Here is a 16,023-nt window from a genome sequence, read left to right on the forward strand (position 1 = left end):
CGCCGCCGCCGCCGCCTCCAGGTCCTGCCCGCTCTCTGCCGCACGCAGTGGGGTGTCGCTCCAGGACCTTGCTTCACACATGTAAGAGTCCCCTGTCCATTAAGCCACTGAAGTGTTTGTCGCTGACCTTGGGCTCTCTTTTAGGGTTTGAGTCTGGGCAAGTACAGGGCTTGCCAGCCTGCGGGGTGCGGCCCAACGACTTGGATAAAAGAATGACTAAGATGTAGTAAAACTCTATGTGGTCCGTAGGGCTGAGGGAGAGACCCCGGGAGGAAGGAGAAGCTTGGAAGGGGTCCCCACTCGAGGCCCCGTGTTCAGGCCTCAACGGGTGCAGAGAAGTTGGCTGGGTTGCCTCGGCCACGGCTTTCCAGCCACTGGGTCAGCAGGAAGCAGCTCTCTGGGGCACAGACCAGGTGCAGGCACGTTAGCAGATGGCCAGGCCTGTGGACAAGCAGAGCAATTAGGGCGCCAGTGTGGGCAGGAGGCCTGGAGTTTGGAGTTTGCAGTTTGCGGGTGTTACTGAGGCCAAGCTCATACTGCTCATTGCATGACAGGCCAGTAAATGGAGGGATGAGGTGTTGGGGCAAGGAATAGGGACTTTATTCGGAAAGCCAGACAACCAGTAAAATGGTAGATCAGTGTCCCAAGGAAGTATCTTCCCTGAGTTAGAATTCAGGTTTCTTTTATGCTAAAAGGGGAGGGCGTGGTGTTCATTTCTTCTTTCCTGCAGCCATTCACAGGTGGGCCTGGTCAGAATGTTTCCTGTGAGGTGAACAAAAGTATTTTAGTTTAATGCTCATTACCTGGGTAATCTCTGGCAGGGCTCCCAGAGATTTGCCATTATGTATAATTTAAGCTTCTAGGCCACTTCCTTTCAGGATTAACTCGTAGCAAAAGCAATTGAATACAAAAGCTAAAGTGAAAAAAACAGATCTGATACGGAGCCAGGTTTGTTCTCCTCTGTTGCATTGTGAGGGACAGCAGGCCCAGCCAAGGCCATGTGTCCTGGGCCTGTGGCTGGGAAGGTCTGCACCAGATGCCATTACACCACACTCTGACCAAACCACCCTGCAGCCTCCAGAACTAGCAGAAAGGCCCCTCTCTCTGCAGTGTCCCTCTGAGGCCCTTTACTGGAAAGGCTTGCCTTCATGCTCACTCTGAAGGACAGAAACTTAAAGGAATCCTGTTCATTATTACTGCAGAGCGTGTGTGAAGGGTGGGTTGGAGGCTGAGCAGCAATAAAGGGGGAGCTGTCACAGAAGGCCTACACACAGCTCTGTCCTGGAACCCATCCACCAAGGAGAAAAGCTCCCAGCAGGCAGATTAGAAAAGTGAGAGGCTGGAACGAACCCAAGTGCCCAGTGAATAGTGCAGGCTGGGTAGGGGCTGGGGTCACAGGAGACCCTGTCTTTGGGGGTGTGAGTGGAGGTCAGATAATGCCAGGGTCTCAGGTGGCCTAGGCACGATGCCCACAGATGGTGGGTTCTCTCTGCAGAGTCATTCAGGGGCAGAATGAAAGCAAGCGGGGTTTGTAATGGTGATCCTGTCACCAAGTGCAGTGGATTGAGTGGTGACTCCAAAGGTTACGTTCATGTCCTCATCCATGGAACCTGTTAACAGTACCTTCTATAGCAAGTTACGTGATTCAGTTAAAGATCTTGGGAGGAGGTGCTTGTCTAGATTATCTGATGAGCCCTGCATGCAGCCACATGCGTTCCTTTTTTAAAAAAACTTCATAAAGAAGTTTAATATACCAGCTGGATTCGTTGAACTGGTATCCTATGCCATTTCTTTACTACCATTGGGTCTTCTCAGTGATAAAATGCCACATCTAAAAAAATGGCTTCTGATTTTTGGAAACTTAGTCACAGCAGGATGCTACATGCTCTTAGAGCCTGTCCCAGTCTTGCACATTAAGAGGTGATGGCCCTCCAGAAAGTGAGACACTCAGGCAGCTTTTAAGAGAACAGGTTTTTGTATTGATAGCAGCGGCTTCCAGTAACTTAGGTTCTGTGATGTGCTATTGTATCCTTGGATCCTTTTTTCCTCCAAGGAGGCTGAGAAGAAAGGAGCCAGCAATACAGTTATGGGTATGATCTTTAGATGTTACCCTTTGTTGGACTTGCTGGCATCTTTGGCATTGGGAAAATATCAAGTACATATTGGAGCAAAATTTATGTTTGTAACAGGATTGTTTGCCTCAGGAGGAATCACAGTTCTCTTTGGTGCACTGGACCAAGTTCTAAGAGGACCAGTGTTCATTGCTATCTGTTTTCTAATGGAAATAACTGGTTCAGTAAGTTTTGCTGCAGCAGTAACTGCATCTTCTTCTGTCCTTACAAAGACATTTCCAAACATGGTGGCTGCAGTACTGGGAAGTCTTGAGACTTTTCCTGGACTGAGACCAATGCTGGGGCTTCCTTTAGGTGGCCCCTTGTGTCAGTCCTTTGCCTATGCAGGGCCTTTTATTTTTCTGGGATACACAGTTCTACCCATCAACATGTGCATTTTACATATTTATGGGTCTGATCCAGGAAAACACTTAAAAAGGATGGGAGCCTCTCATACGATAAAAAGAGAAGAATACTCTGATGGATGAAGAGGCCCAGGGGCTCCCTTGGACTTGAGGCCCTCAATTCCAGTTTCCCCACAGGAGCCCCGGGTAACTTTGACAGTGGGGTACAAGGGGAATGGGAATCCGGGAAAGGCTGCCTCTTTGGTATTTCAACTGGTATTGAGTAGTGCTATCAACTCTTTGGGGAGAAATGGCCGAAATGAAGCCCTGTCAAAATTTATTAGTACTGTCTTTAGTCCTTCAAACACTTGAACAATTGTGAAGATCTTTAGGAAAAATAAAATTGAATTTCAGGTCTTGTCACTGCCATTAAAACAAACTAGACAGGAGACTTGGTTTTACCTGGGTGTGTACTTGAATATTCCGTACCTGAGGTGTCTGACCACTGTCACTGTGCCAAACCAAAGAGCAGCTGCAGCGAGTGGGTCCTCAGTGTGCACCACTTAGAGGTCAGATTCATCTTTGCTTATGGATGGTTTTTTAAAAAGCCTTTTACATGTCTAGTGGTTATGATCCAATGTGTCATAAGTTAATTTAACTGTAAGTTTAGTTTAAATCAAATATGCAAAGTTGACTTGAATTTTGAAAGCAAATTTTGACCGTTTACAGGATTGTTTAAATTACAGTTTCCCAGACATGTGAGCTTTCCCTTCGGTCATCTTGCAGATGCATATTAAGGGCTTAGTGTTAGGATCTGCATACTTGGGGCACTAAAAAGACAAATGACTTATAAATACATTTTGCTTATATTTTGTTCTAGGACTGGCACTGCTGTCAGTGGAAAGTATTTTTTAACTAATCTATTATTGATAAATTAATTATATTTTGCATTTCAGCTAAAATGAGGACCATAGCTAATATTCTATAAGATACAGTTAATCTGTAAACCTGAAATTCATGTGTTTCATATGCTCTGAACTGTATTTTCCAACTTAAATTAGAAATGCAGTATAGATTTGGAAAAGTCCATATTTTTCTAGCAACTCCACTTTATATTATTTTGTTGGGCTACATATAGAAGGAACTATTTTTATTAAAAGCTAAGAGAGCTGTTAGTTAAGTTTGTCGTATTTGTACATGATTGCAGGTGAGTCTATCCTCATTTAAAGAAAAGATGGGCACTATTTTAAAGTGATCTTTAATATATTTTTATATAAATGAATTTGAAATACAGTTTACTTTGGTCTTTTCTTATCAAGTCCCATAAATCTTGTATTTGTATCTCATAAGTGGAGCCATGACTTAATGTTAACTCTGCTTTTTCTTTTGGGTGGCATAACCTACATTAACATGAAGGCTGAACATTTTTAAACTTTCTTTTCTAGAAATAATAACAATGATTTACTTTATTAATAAAAAGGTACTTTTTTGTTGAGCTTTCATGGGCATTTATAGATGAAGGGAAACAAAGGTTACATGTACTATAGAAATACCGGACACAGTCTGAAGTGGTTAAAGCCCTTTTGAAAAAATTGTCCCCTGATTTGGACTGCCTAATGCTCTTCAAAGTGTTAACAAACCTGCTTTTGTCTCTAGCATAACCCAACAAGTGTCTAAAATGTTGCAAATTAACTGGGTACTACATTCATCCCAGAGATCACAATCAACAGGAAAAGCTGAGAAAATGAATCATACATTAAATAGGAGTGTTGCTAAAATATGTCAAGAGACAAATTTAACTTGGGATAAGGCTTTGCCAGTTTCCCTGGTACAGATTAGAGTGACGCCCAGAAGTAGGCTTAAATTAAGCCCCTTTGAAATATTGCGTGGTAGGCCATTCATTCCAGGCATCTCCCCACGCAGAAGAATCTATAAATGCTCTGAAAGTCCTAGCACTTGCCAGTTATGTTGAAACTTTGTGCACTCTACTAACCTCTGTTCATGAGTTTGCCTCCAACAGGTCTGTCTATCCAACTGAAATAGCCTTACATCCTTCCCAACCCGGAGACTGAGTCCTGCTTAAAACCCGTAGGAAACAAGGGTCTGAACATCAGCTGACTGCAAGGTGGACAGGACCACACGTGGTATTATTTACCACGCAGTCGCCTGTCAGGTTAGCTGGGGTAAAGCCATCGTCTCATCACAAGCAGATTAAAGCAGCACCACCATCATCGGAATCAGAAAATGACCCAACTCCTGAGAGGCCTGGGCAGCGATGGGTTTGTGAACCCTTGGAAGACGTAAGGTTACTCTTTAAAAAAGATAAATATTAAGATTATAATTTCATTGTAGCTGGAAAAAGGTCAACCTACTTGTTTAATCTTGTTCAAGTAAAGAGCACAGGGAAAATAGTGTAATTATGGCACAGCCTCAAAGATTTGTATTGGGAACTGGAACCAAGAACCTCAAGTTCAACAAAGTACTGAGGGGTTTCATCAAGTTCAAGTAGATAAAGAAGGAAAGAGGGTTGTACGACTGACTAGAGATTCTAAGAAATGTTCCCTGTCCAAGGCTGATCAGTTCCATACAATGATCAGCCCTCATCGACCCTGTTCAGCAGGAGGCAGTCACCCCTTTTCCCACAAGATTGTGGGATGGACATTGATGGAGGGGAATTGTAGAAAAGAACAAATCTGATTCCATATTAGATCTGTTCCTTTGACTTTAACCCTGTGCTCTGTTTCCCAGGCTTAGTCTTGCTGGTTCTGCACCTTTTGTGAAATAATGTAGCCTATAGGCTGAAATTATAGAGGATAGTCTATTCTCAAGGCTCTGACCTTTAATATATTAACACTTTCCCATTTATATAAGGATAACAAGTTGCAGAATAGAAAATAACATTTGTTTTGTTGGAGGTTTACAGGGACACCATGACCTGACCCTTGTGGACAGCTGCAAAAACAGAGGATTCAAAGAAAAAATAATTCCTACACCAAGAAGTTTGCAACAACCAAGCATAGCCCCTCACACTTTTAGTATAAAAGGAGCCTGAATTGGATGGTTCTCCAGGACATTAGTTTCCCATTTTCTCTGTTTGCTGGCTTTCTGAATAAAGTCACTATTCCTTGCCCCATCATCTTGTATCCCGATTTATGGGCCTGTTGTCCTGCGAGCAGCATAGGATTGGACAAGGTAACAATATCATATGGTATTTTTCTTTCTCTTTTTGGATTACTTCACTTAGGTTGTCGATCTCTAGGTCCATCCGTGTTGCTGCAAATGGCATTGTTTTATTCTTTTTTATGGCTGAGTAGTGTTCCATTGTATAAATATACCACAGCTTCTTTATCCAGTCATCGGTTGATGGACATTTAGATTGTTTCCCTGTCGTGGCTGTTGTATATCAGGCTGTTATGAACATTGGGGTGTATGTATGTTTTCGAATTAGTGTTCCCTCTGGACATACGCCCTGGTGTGGGATTGCTGGATTATATGGTGTATCTGTTTTTAGTGTTTTGAAGAATCTCCATATTGTTTTCCATAATGGCTGCACCAAACTACATTCCTTGTAGGTGGGTTCCATTTTCTCCACACCATCTATAGCCTTTATGGTTTGTGGATTTTTTTCTTTTTACTTGAAAGAATCTTAAAAATTTAACTTCAGTTTCTGAGGTAAAATGTTTTATAGTCTTTCAACTTCAGTAACAATATACAGCAGTATCAGATACCCCTGGCATAAATATGTATATGATACATATATTTCTATAACATTACATCATGTATATTATACATATTGATGCAAAATTGGAAGAGTGTATACAAAGGGGGACATCTAAAAGGCACTGCTGAATGGAGTTAAGATTCCTTACATTTTGTGTACACAACACAGTGTATTCTGCTTAAGTGGATGACTAGTGAATTCAGCTCTCACTTGTGAATTCTCACTTGTGGACGTTTTAATGATAGCCATTGTGACTGTTATGAGCTGATACTTCATTGTAGTTTTGATTTCCAGTTCTTTGATAGTTAGCGATATTGTGCATTTTTTCATGTGGCTATATGGCATTTGTTTGCCTTCATTGGAGAATTGCCTATTTAGGTCTTCTGCCCATTTTTGGATTGGGTTCTTTGTTTTGTTTTGTTTTGTTTTGTTTTGTCATTAAGTTGTATAAGCTGTTTTATATTGTGGAAATTAAACCTTTGTCAGTCACATCATTTGCAAATATTTTCTGTCAGACCTTATGTTGTCTTTTGATTTTGTTTCTGGTTTACCTGGCTATGCACAAGCTTTAAAGTTTGATTAGGTCTCCTTTAAAAATTTTTGCTTTTATTTCTATTGCCTTAGGAGAATGACCTAAGAAAATATTTGTATGATTTATGCCTATGTGCTCTTCTAGGAGCTTCATGGTATCATGTCTTATTTTAAATTGTTTAAGCTATTTTGAGTTAATTTTTGTGTAGGGTATAAGGGAGTTTTTATTTTATTTTATTTTATTTTATTTTTATGTTAGGTACAGTCAGTTACCATATGTCAATTTCTGGTATACAGCATAATGTTCTAGTCATGCATATACATATATATATATATATAAAATTTGTTTTCATATTCTTTTTCATTAAAGGTTACTACAGGACACTGAATATAGTTCCTTTGCCAAACAGAAGTAGCAATTAAAAAAAATCTCTTTTTATGTATAGTGGCTAACTTTTCAAAAATTTTAACTCCCAAATTTATGCTTTCCCACTTCTTTCTCCCAGCAATCAAGATTGTTTACGATGTCTACATGTCTATTTTTGCTTGGTAGACAACTTCATTAGTGTCTTTTTTTTTTTTACTGTAGAGTTAACATATGAGTGTTACCATATGGTATTTTTCTTTCTCTTTCTGGCTTGCTTAGAGTGACAATTTCCAGGTTCATCCATGTTCCTGCAAATGACATTATTTTATTATTTTTATGGCTGACTAGTATTCCATTATATAAATATACCACAACTTCTTCACCTAGTCATCTGTCGATGGATATTTAGGTTGTTTCCATATCTTGGCTATGGTATATAGTGCTGCTATGAGCATTGGGGTGTACGTATGTTTTCGAATAGAGTTCCCTTTGGATATAAACCTAGGAGTGGTATTGCTGGATTATGTGGTAAGTCTATTTATAGTGTTTTTGAGGAATCTCCATCCTATTTTCCATAATGGTTGCACCAAACTACATGTCCCCTCAACAGTGTAGGAGTGTTCCGTTTTCTCCACATCCTCTACAGTATTTATGGTTAGTGTTTTTTTTTTTTTTCTTTACTTAAAAGAATTTTTTAAAAATTTAACTTCAAATTCTGAGGTAAAATACTTCTTATTCTTTCAACTTCCATAAGAAAATGCAAAGGTGTCAGATATCCCTTGGAAAAATACATATATGATACATATATTTCTATGACATTATATCATGTATATGTAATATGTATATGCAGAATTCAGAGAGTTTTTAGAAAAGGGTACATCAAAAAGGCACTGCTTAATGGAGTTAAAGTTACTTACAATTTATGTACATATACACACTTTATCTGCTTGATTGGGTAGCTACTGACAAGCTTTCACTTGTCAGTTTTCATTTGTGGACATTTTAATGATGGCCATTCTGACTGGTGTGAGGGGATATTTCATTGTAGTTTTGATTTGCCATTTTCTGATAAATTAGTGTCATTGTGCATGTTTTCATGTGCTTCTAGGGCATTTGTTTGCCTTCACTGGAGAATTGGTTTAGGTCTTCTGCTCGTTTTTGGATTGGCTTTGTTTTTTTCATTATGTTGTGTAAGCCGTTTATAGATTGAAGTTAAACCTATGCCAGTCGCACTATTTGCAAATATTTTTTTGCAGTCCGTAGAGTTTTCATTTTGTTTATAGTTTACTTAGTTATGCACAAGCTTATATGTTTGGTTAGATTCTATTTTTTAATTTTTGCTTTTATTTCTATTGCCTTGGGAGAATGAGCTAAGAAAACATTGTTAGGATTTATGCCTCTGCTTTTCTAGGAGCTTCATGGTATCATGTCTTATATTTAAGTCTTTAAGCCATTTTGAGTTAATTTTTTTGTATGGTATGAGGAAATGTTTAAAATTCATTGATGTACTTGGGGCTGTTGTGCTTTCCTAACACCATTTTCCAAAGAGACTATCTACCTTATTATGTATTTGTGCTTCCTTTGTTGAGGATTAATTGGCTGTAGCTCTGTGTTTTTATTTCTGGGTTCTCTATTTTGTAACATTGATCCATAAGTCCTTTTGGTGCCAATACCAAGCTTTCAGTAACTAGCTCTGTAGTATTGTCTGAAGTCTGTGGATTCTGCCTCCAGCTTTGTTCTTTTCTCTCGGGATTGCTTTGGTAATTCTGGGTCTTTTGTGCTTTTAAATACATTTTAGGATTATTTGTTGTAGTTTTATGAACAGTGTCACAGGTAATTTGCTATTGATTGTATTAAATCTGTAGATTGCTTTGGGTAGCATCTCCGTTTTAACAATATTAATTTTTCTAGTCCATGACCATGGGTATCATTCCATTTCTTGAATCATTTTCAGTTAACTTTATCAATGTTTTATAATTTTCAGCATATTAATCTTTCACCTCCTTGGTCAGTTTACTCCTAAGTATTTTATTAATGCTATTTTAAAAAGGATTGTTTGCTTTTCTGATATTTCATTGTTATTGTAAAGAAATGAAAAAGATTTCTATATGTTAATCTTGTATCCTGTTACCTTGCTTAATTTGTTTATCAGTTCTACAATTTTTTGTATGGAGTCTTTAGGGTTTTCTATGGCATCATCTGTATATTTTACCTCTTTTCATGTTTGTATACCTTTAATTTTTTCTTATCTGATTGCTATGGCTAAAATTTCCAATACTGTGTTGAATAGAAGTGGAGAGTGTGGGCATCCATGTTTTGCTCCTGATTTTACTGGGAAGGGTTTCAGCTTTTCCCTCTTCAGTATTATGCTGGCTATGCATTTGGCATAATTAGGTTTTATTTTATTTATTTATTTTTTATAAGGAGGTACTGGTAATTGAACCCAGGTCATCATGCGTGCCAAGCACACACTCTGACACTGAGCTATACCCTCCTCCTATAAATAGCTTTTATTATGCAGAGATATGTTCCCTCTGTACCCACTTTGGTAAGAGTTTTTTTTTTTTTTTTTTTTTACCATGAATGGATGTTAAATTTTATCAAATGCTTTTTCTTCATTTGTTGAGATGATTATGTGGTTTTTGTCTTTTTTGTTGATGTGGTGTATCACATTGATGGATTTGCTGTGTTGAACCATCTTTGTGATCCTGTTTGAATCTGACTTGATCATGGTGTATAATATTTTTTAGGTGTTGCTGGAATTGGTTAGCTAATATTTGTTGAGTTTTGCATCTATATTAATCAAAGATAGTGGCTCATGATTTTCTTTTTTGGTAGTGTTCTTGTCTGATTTTGCTATCAGGGTGATGGTGGCTTCATAGAATGACTTCGGGAGTGTTCCCTCCTCTTCCATCTTTTGGAAGAGTTTGAGACGGATGGGTTGAAGTTCTCCTTTGTATGTTTGGGAGAATTCCCCAGTGAAGCCATCCAGTCCTGGACTTTTGTTTTCAGGGAGGTTTTTTGTTGTTGTTGTTTTGTTTTGTTTTTTAATTACAGATTTCATTTCACTTCTAGTGATTGGTGTGTTCAAATTAGCTATTCTTGATTCTGTTTTGGTGAGTTGAATGTTTCTAGAAACTTGTCCATTTCTTCTAGGTTGTTCAGTTTGTTTTAAAATTGTTCATAGTGTTGTCTTACAGTTTTTTAAAAATTTCTGCAGTATTGATTATAATGTCTCCATTTTCCTATCTTATTTTGTTTATTTGTGTCATCTCTCTTTTCTTGGTGAGCCTGGCCAAAGGTTTGTCGATTTTGTTTATCCTTTCAAAAAATCAGCTCTTGGGGTGATTTATTTCGTATTGTTTTTAAAATCTCTTATTTATTTCTTCCCTGATCTTTATTATTTCTTTCTTTATGTTGACTTTAGGTTTTGTTTGTTCTTCTAATTCTTTTAGGTGTTTAAGTTAGGTTGTTCATCTGAAATTTTTTTTTTTTTTGAGGAAGACCTGTATTGCTATGATCTTCCCTCTTACAACTGCTTTTGCATCCCGTAGATTTGTTTCATTGTATTTTCATTGTGATTTTTCTAAAGGTATTCTTTTCTCCCTAAACAGAGGCCTGGGGATTGAACCCAGGGCCTCGTGCGTGCTGAACACATGCTCTAACACTGAGCTTTCCCCCTTACCCCCTCAAAGTATTTTTAAATTTCCTGTTTGATTTCATCATTGTAGTATGTTGTGTAGTCTCCATGTAATTTTTTCCCCTTGTTTCTTTCTGTGTTTGATTTCTAATTTCATGCCATTGTGGTCAGAAAGATGCTTGAAATAGTGTGTTCTCTTAAATTTATTGATACTTGTGTCCCAGTATGTAGTCAGTTCTACAGAATGTTACATGTGCACTTGAAAAGAATGTGTGTTCATTGTATTGGATGTAATATCCTGAAAATATTAAGTCTAACTGTTGTGTCATTTTGGACTCTATTGCCTTAATCATTTTCTGTCTGGAAGATCTGTCCATTGATGTCAGTGAAGTGTTAAAGTCTCCTATTAATCATATTCCCATCAATTTCTCCCTTTATGTCTGTTAGCATTTGTTTTAAATATTTAGGTGCTTCTATATTGGGTGCATATATGTTATTAAGCATAATAGTCTCTTCTTGTATTGCTCCTTTTATCATTATATAGTGTCCTTTTTTATCTTTCTTTATGGCCTTTGTTTAAAGTCTGTTTTGTCTGATACAAGTATCGCTACCCTTGCTTTCTTGTCATTTCTATTTGCATGAAATATCTTTTTCAGTCTGTGTGTCCTTTGTTCTAAAGTGGGTCACTTGGAGGCAGCATATTGTAGGCTCTTGTTTTATTAGCCAATTTGCCACTTTGTCTTTTGATTAGAGGATTTAGTCTATTGACACTTAAGGTAATTATTGATAGGTATACATTGCCATTTTAAAGCTTATTTTCCAGTTGATTTTATATTTCTTCTTTGTTCCTTTTTCTTTTTGCGGTTTGATAGTTTTCTTTTGTATTATGCTTGAGCTCTCTTCTTTTTTGTTTTTGTGAATCTGTTGTATGTTTTTGATTTGTGGTTACCCTGGATTTCGAGTATGTTAACCCATTACTGTATGTACTTTGCTTTAGACTGGTAGTCATATAAGCTCAAGCACATTTTAAAAAAAAATTAAAAACCAAACATTTTCTTACTCCCCTCCTCCACATTTTATGATTCTTGGCATCCTATTTAAACATCTTCATATTTATCCTTTAGCCATTCATTTTAGTTATAATCACTTTCACACTTTTAAAAAAATCTATGTACTGGCTTATTTAAGTGATTTACTTTCTTACTGTGATTTTTTTCTTTCCTATAGATTATTCTTTTCTATTTGGAGAAGAGCTTTTAGTATTTCTTTTAGGATAGGTTTAGTATTGCTGTATTGTTTTGAGTTTTTGCTTGTCTGAGAAATGTTTTTCTTTGTCCTGTTCTAAATGATAAGCTTGCTGGGTGGAATATCCTAAGTTAGACTGTTTTCCTGTTCAGGACTTTGAATGTATCTTGCTACTTCCTTCTGGCCTGCAATGTTTCTGTAGAGAAATCAGCTGATAGCTTTATGGGGATTCCCTTGTAACTACCTCCTTGTTTTTCTCTTGCTGCCTTTAGAATCCTCTCTTTATCTTTAACTTTTGCTGTATTGATTACAGTATGTCTTGGTGTAGGTGTTTTTGGGTACATCTTATTTGGGACCCTCTGTGTTTCCTGTACTGGGATGTCTGTTTCCTTCTTTAGGTTTGGGAAGTTTTTAGGCATAATTTCTTAAAATACACTTTCAATCCCCTTTTCTCTAGATTTGCACACTTTATATTGGCACATAGATCTTGTTTGTTGCTTTCACTTTTTTTCCCATCTTTTTGTCCACTGTCCTGATTGGGTGATTTCCATTATTTTACCTTCCAGATCACTTACGTGTTCTTCTGCATTATTTAGTTTGTTTGTAATTCCTTTAGCTTGGTTTTCATCTCAGCAACTGAGTTATGTAATTTGTTTCTAGTTCCTTGTTACAGTGATCTGCATTTCTATCAATAGCCTTTCTTAATTCCCTCAGTATTTTTATTACCTCCTTTCTGAACTCAGGGTCTGATAGACTGGAGAGGTCTATTTCATTGTTCTTTCAGGGGATTTCTCTTGTTCTTGTAGTTGGGAGTGGTTCCTCTGCTTCTTTATTTTACTTACATTTCTCTGACTCTATGAATTTAGGGGTAACAGTTATCTACTGTGGTCCTGAAGGGCTGTTTTTATGTGGGAGCATCCCTGTGTAGACTGAATGAGTCTAGTATTTTTGGTGTGAGGGTTCTTTTTAGCACGGATGACTGCCACGTCTTTCCTCCGTCTGTGGTGGCTGTGGTCCCCTTGATGCGGGTATGATCGGTGTTGTGGTGAGCCTGCACTGGGTGTTGGGCAGGGCCTCCTCTTTGCTCTGTGGTTGTCACAGCCCTGTTAGGGGCTTGGTCTGCCTCCCAGTTGTTGCGGTAGAAGCCCCCAGGTCTGGTTCTCAGCTGTAGTGAGAGGTAGAAGGGACCGGAGCACTTCTACTGGGAGAGGAGCCACTGAGTATTCCTCCACAGGAGCTGTCCACGGGGAAGTGTGCTCTGTGATGTTGCCTGTCACCTATTGCGGGAGCTCACAAAGTACTATTGTTGGCATTGCCCTTGGCCCACCTCAGCTGTAGGAAAGAAGGCAATTGGCCTGGATGTCCCTCAGATACTGTGCTCACAGTGCAGGTTCAGATCCCCCATAGTCATGCCCCCAGACCTGCCATGGAAGCTACGGGAGTCAGTGCAGACCCCAGCCCTGCTTCCGCATGCACATGTGCCCACAAAGCCTGCCACTGCTAACAATGGATGCGCCCCAGCCACTGGAGCACCAGTGATCTGCTCAGATGTCCCGCAGGTGCTTCACTGAGAAATACGCCAGCAGCATAAATCCACCAAAGTCAAGCAGCCTCCAGGAATCGTCTCAGATTTCAGCTGCATCTCTGTGTGGGCAGTCCGCCAGCACTTGCATACTCCCAGAGCTCATAGTGGCGGAGCCATACCTGATGTGAGCACATGGAGAATGAGGCTGCTGTGGTGGCGGTCGGTCCCTCCCTGAGCATGCATTGACAACAGGGCTTCTGTGGTGGACCCAGGCTCCCTCCCGTGTACTCTTCCAGGTGCAGCCTGGGACACAGTCCAGTCTCTCTTGGGTGTTGCTGTGCATCCAGCCCTGATCCTCTCCCCAGGTCTGTCATCTGAAGCCTGTTTCAGCACCCAGCCCTTGTGCACACCAGCAAGGTGGCCAGGACCCCCTGTACTGGTCTCTCTGTTCTGCCTGCTGCAAGCTGGCTGCTACCCTCACCTCTGAGGCTCCCTATCTGTCCCAGCTGATCTCCCAGCTATTGAAGGGGTTCCCAGGCTGAGGGAACCTTTCTGCTTTCACAGCTCCCTCCCGGGGTACAGGTTCTGTCCAGACTCCTTTTTTGCCTTTGTTTTACCTGATTAAGTGGTGATCTTTCTTGCAGCTTTGATTGTATGAGGTCTTCTGTCAGAGTTCAGTACGTGCTCTGAGAATTGTTCAACGTGTAGATGTATTTTTAATGTCTTTGTGGGAGGAGGTGAGCTCCACGTCCTGTTCTGCCGTCTTGATCTCTGCCCCGCAACATGTCTTATGAGATGAGAGTGGCAAGGAGTGTTTTGAGGTATACACAGAGGAGGAGATGATGTGATCAGACAGGCAGAGACTGAAGTGATGTGGCCACCAGACAAGGAACACTGTAGCCATCGGAAGCTGAAAGACGCAAAGAAAGGAGTGGAGGAGGTTCTGGAGGGAGTGTGGCCCTGCTGACACCTTGATTTTGAACTTCTGGCCTCCAGAACTGAGAGAATAACCTTCTGTTTTAAGCCACCCAGTTTGCAAATTCTTACATCAGCTGCTGGAAACAGATACACCAAGGAAGGATAAATGATGCTCAGTGCCCTGTTCCTCAAAAGCAGAATATCGCCAGCTCGGTCCCTGCTGTGTCCCAGCATCGAGGACAGAGCCTGTACACAGTAGGTGCTGAGTTTGTGTTGAATGACTAATAAGGGAAGAATCTTAGGAAATCTCTTAGGAAAGATATATCCCAAAGTTCAAAAATCCTGCTTTTTTTGGTGCAGATGAAGTGAGGTACCAGGGCAGGTGTGTTGTGGATGGTCTGCGGGGACTGCCTCTCTGTCGCATGGCTCTTCCTGAGGGTGCTGTGCTCGTCCTGCTGACACCCGCTCAGGTGAGTGCCTGGGGCGGTGACAGAAAGAAAAACCACTTCCTGAAGATTCTGAGGGTGAAATCCAGTGCCCACCCCCATTTGGGCCGCACCCTGTGCTGGGGCCAGCTTCCCCCAAAATGAGCTGCTGGGATGGACTTTGGGGCACACGTACAAATGCTGCTTCCAGAATGGTCCTCATAGGCACTTGTTGGGGTCCAGCACACGCCCTGGCCCGGCTGGAGTGGGGAGAACAGGGGCTGCCTGGGCAGTCTGGCTGGAGGGTGAGGCTGAGGCCACTGCCAGCTCACTCAGGAGGAGCAGGAGGGGTGCCATCCTCCTGGTTCTCACAACAGTCCCCAGAGGGGAGCAGTCAGCCCTGCCTCCTGCTGATCCTCGTGCACCAGAATGGCCAGCACTGACCCCAAGGTCACGGCCCCTGCTGTGGTCCCAGCCCCCATGGGGCGGTGCTGCTCAATGGGCCCATCTAATCTTGACTTGCTCTGCCAACCCCTGGCACTGGCTTGGGGGTGCACTCCCACCAGAGCCGGGGGTGCTTCTGCCTGCACAGGCCCCTCACAGCCCCCGGGATGCCTGGGTTCTCACCCCACCTCTCTAGCCTGCAGCAGGCAGAAGGGCCTTGGACAAGTCTCTTCCGTTTTGGGCTTCAGTTTACCCATATGTAACATTGGTTAGCTTATGGAAAAAAATCCCTAAAATGCTCTGTAACAGGCAAGTCCCCACAAGGGAAGGGTTTTGAGGGACCAGTACAACTAGGTTGCAGTAGCAGGGGTGTTGAGGAAAGAGGGTTCCAGGGCGTGCTCCACCCAGGTCTGCTCCACCTCCTCCTTGTCCAGCTGTTAAGGAGCGCAAGGGGGCTGGGCTGGCAGCCAAGGACCAGCCAAGGGAGGATTCTGGCTTCCTGGGACAGACTCACTGAGGCCAAGGGAAGGGTGGGTTAGAGGTTCCAAAGGTGAGCTAGCTCATGAGGTAGCCCTGGTCCCTCTGGCTCCACCTGCCTATGCCTCAAGGCTCAGGGAGGCTGCCTGGAGGTGGAGGCCTTGAGGAGAGAAAGGAAGTCTTGCAGAGACCTGTCTACAGACGTGGCTCTGGACAGATGCCTCCCTCACTGGACAGCCCGGCAGAGAGCACGGCCCCCAGGTGACCTCAGGTTT

At 41.3% G+C, this 16,023-nt stretch overlaps 1 long non-coding RNA gene across 1 annotated transcript; it reads left to right on the forward strand.

Moving 5' to 3' along the window:
• Nucleotides 1–16,016, forward strand: LOC141573790 (uncharacterized). Its single transcript, XR_012500049.1, has 3 exons — nt 1–5,647; nt 14,509–14,657; nt 14,763–16,016. It is a non-coding gene; the product is annotated as an uncharacterized LOC141573790 (long non-coding RNA).
• Nucleotides 16,017–16,023: the final 7 nt, after the last annotated feature.

Source organism: Camelus bactrianus, chromosome 17, assembly GCF_048773025.1.
Source record: "Camelus bactrianus isolate YW-2024 breed Bactrian camel chromosome 17, ASM4877302v1, whole genome shotgun sequence".
Classification (NCBI taxonomy): domain Eukaryota; kingdom Metazoa; phylum Chordata; class Mammalia; order Artiodactyla; family Camelidae; genus Camelus; species Camelus bactrianus.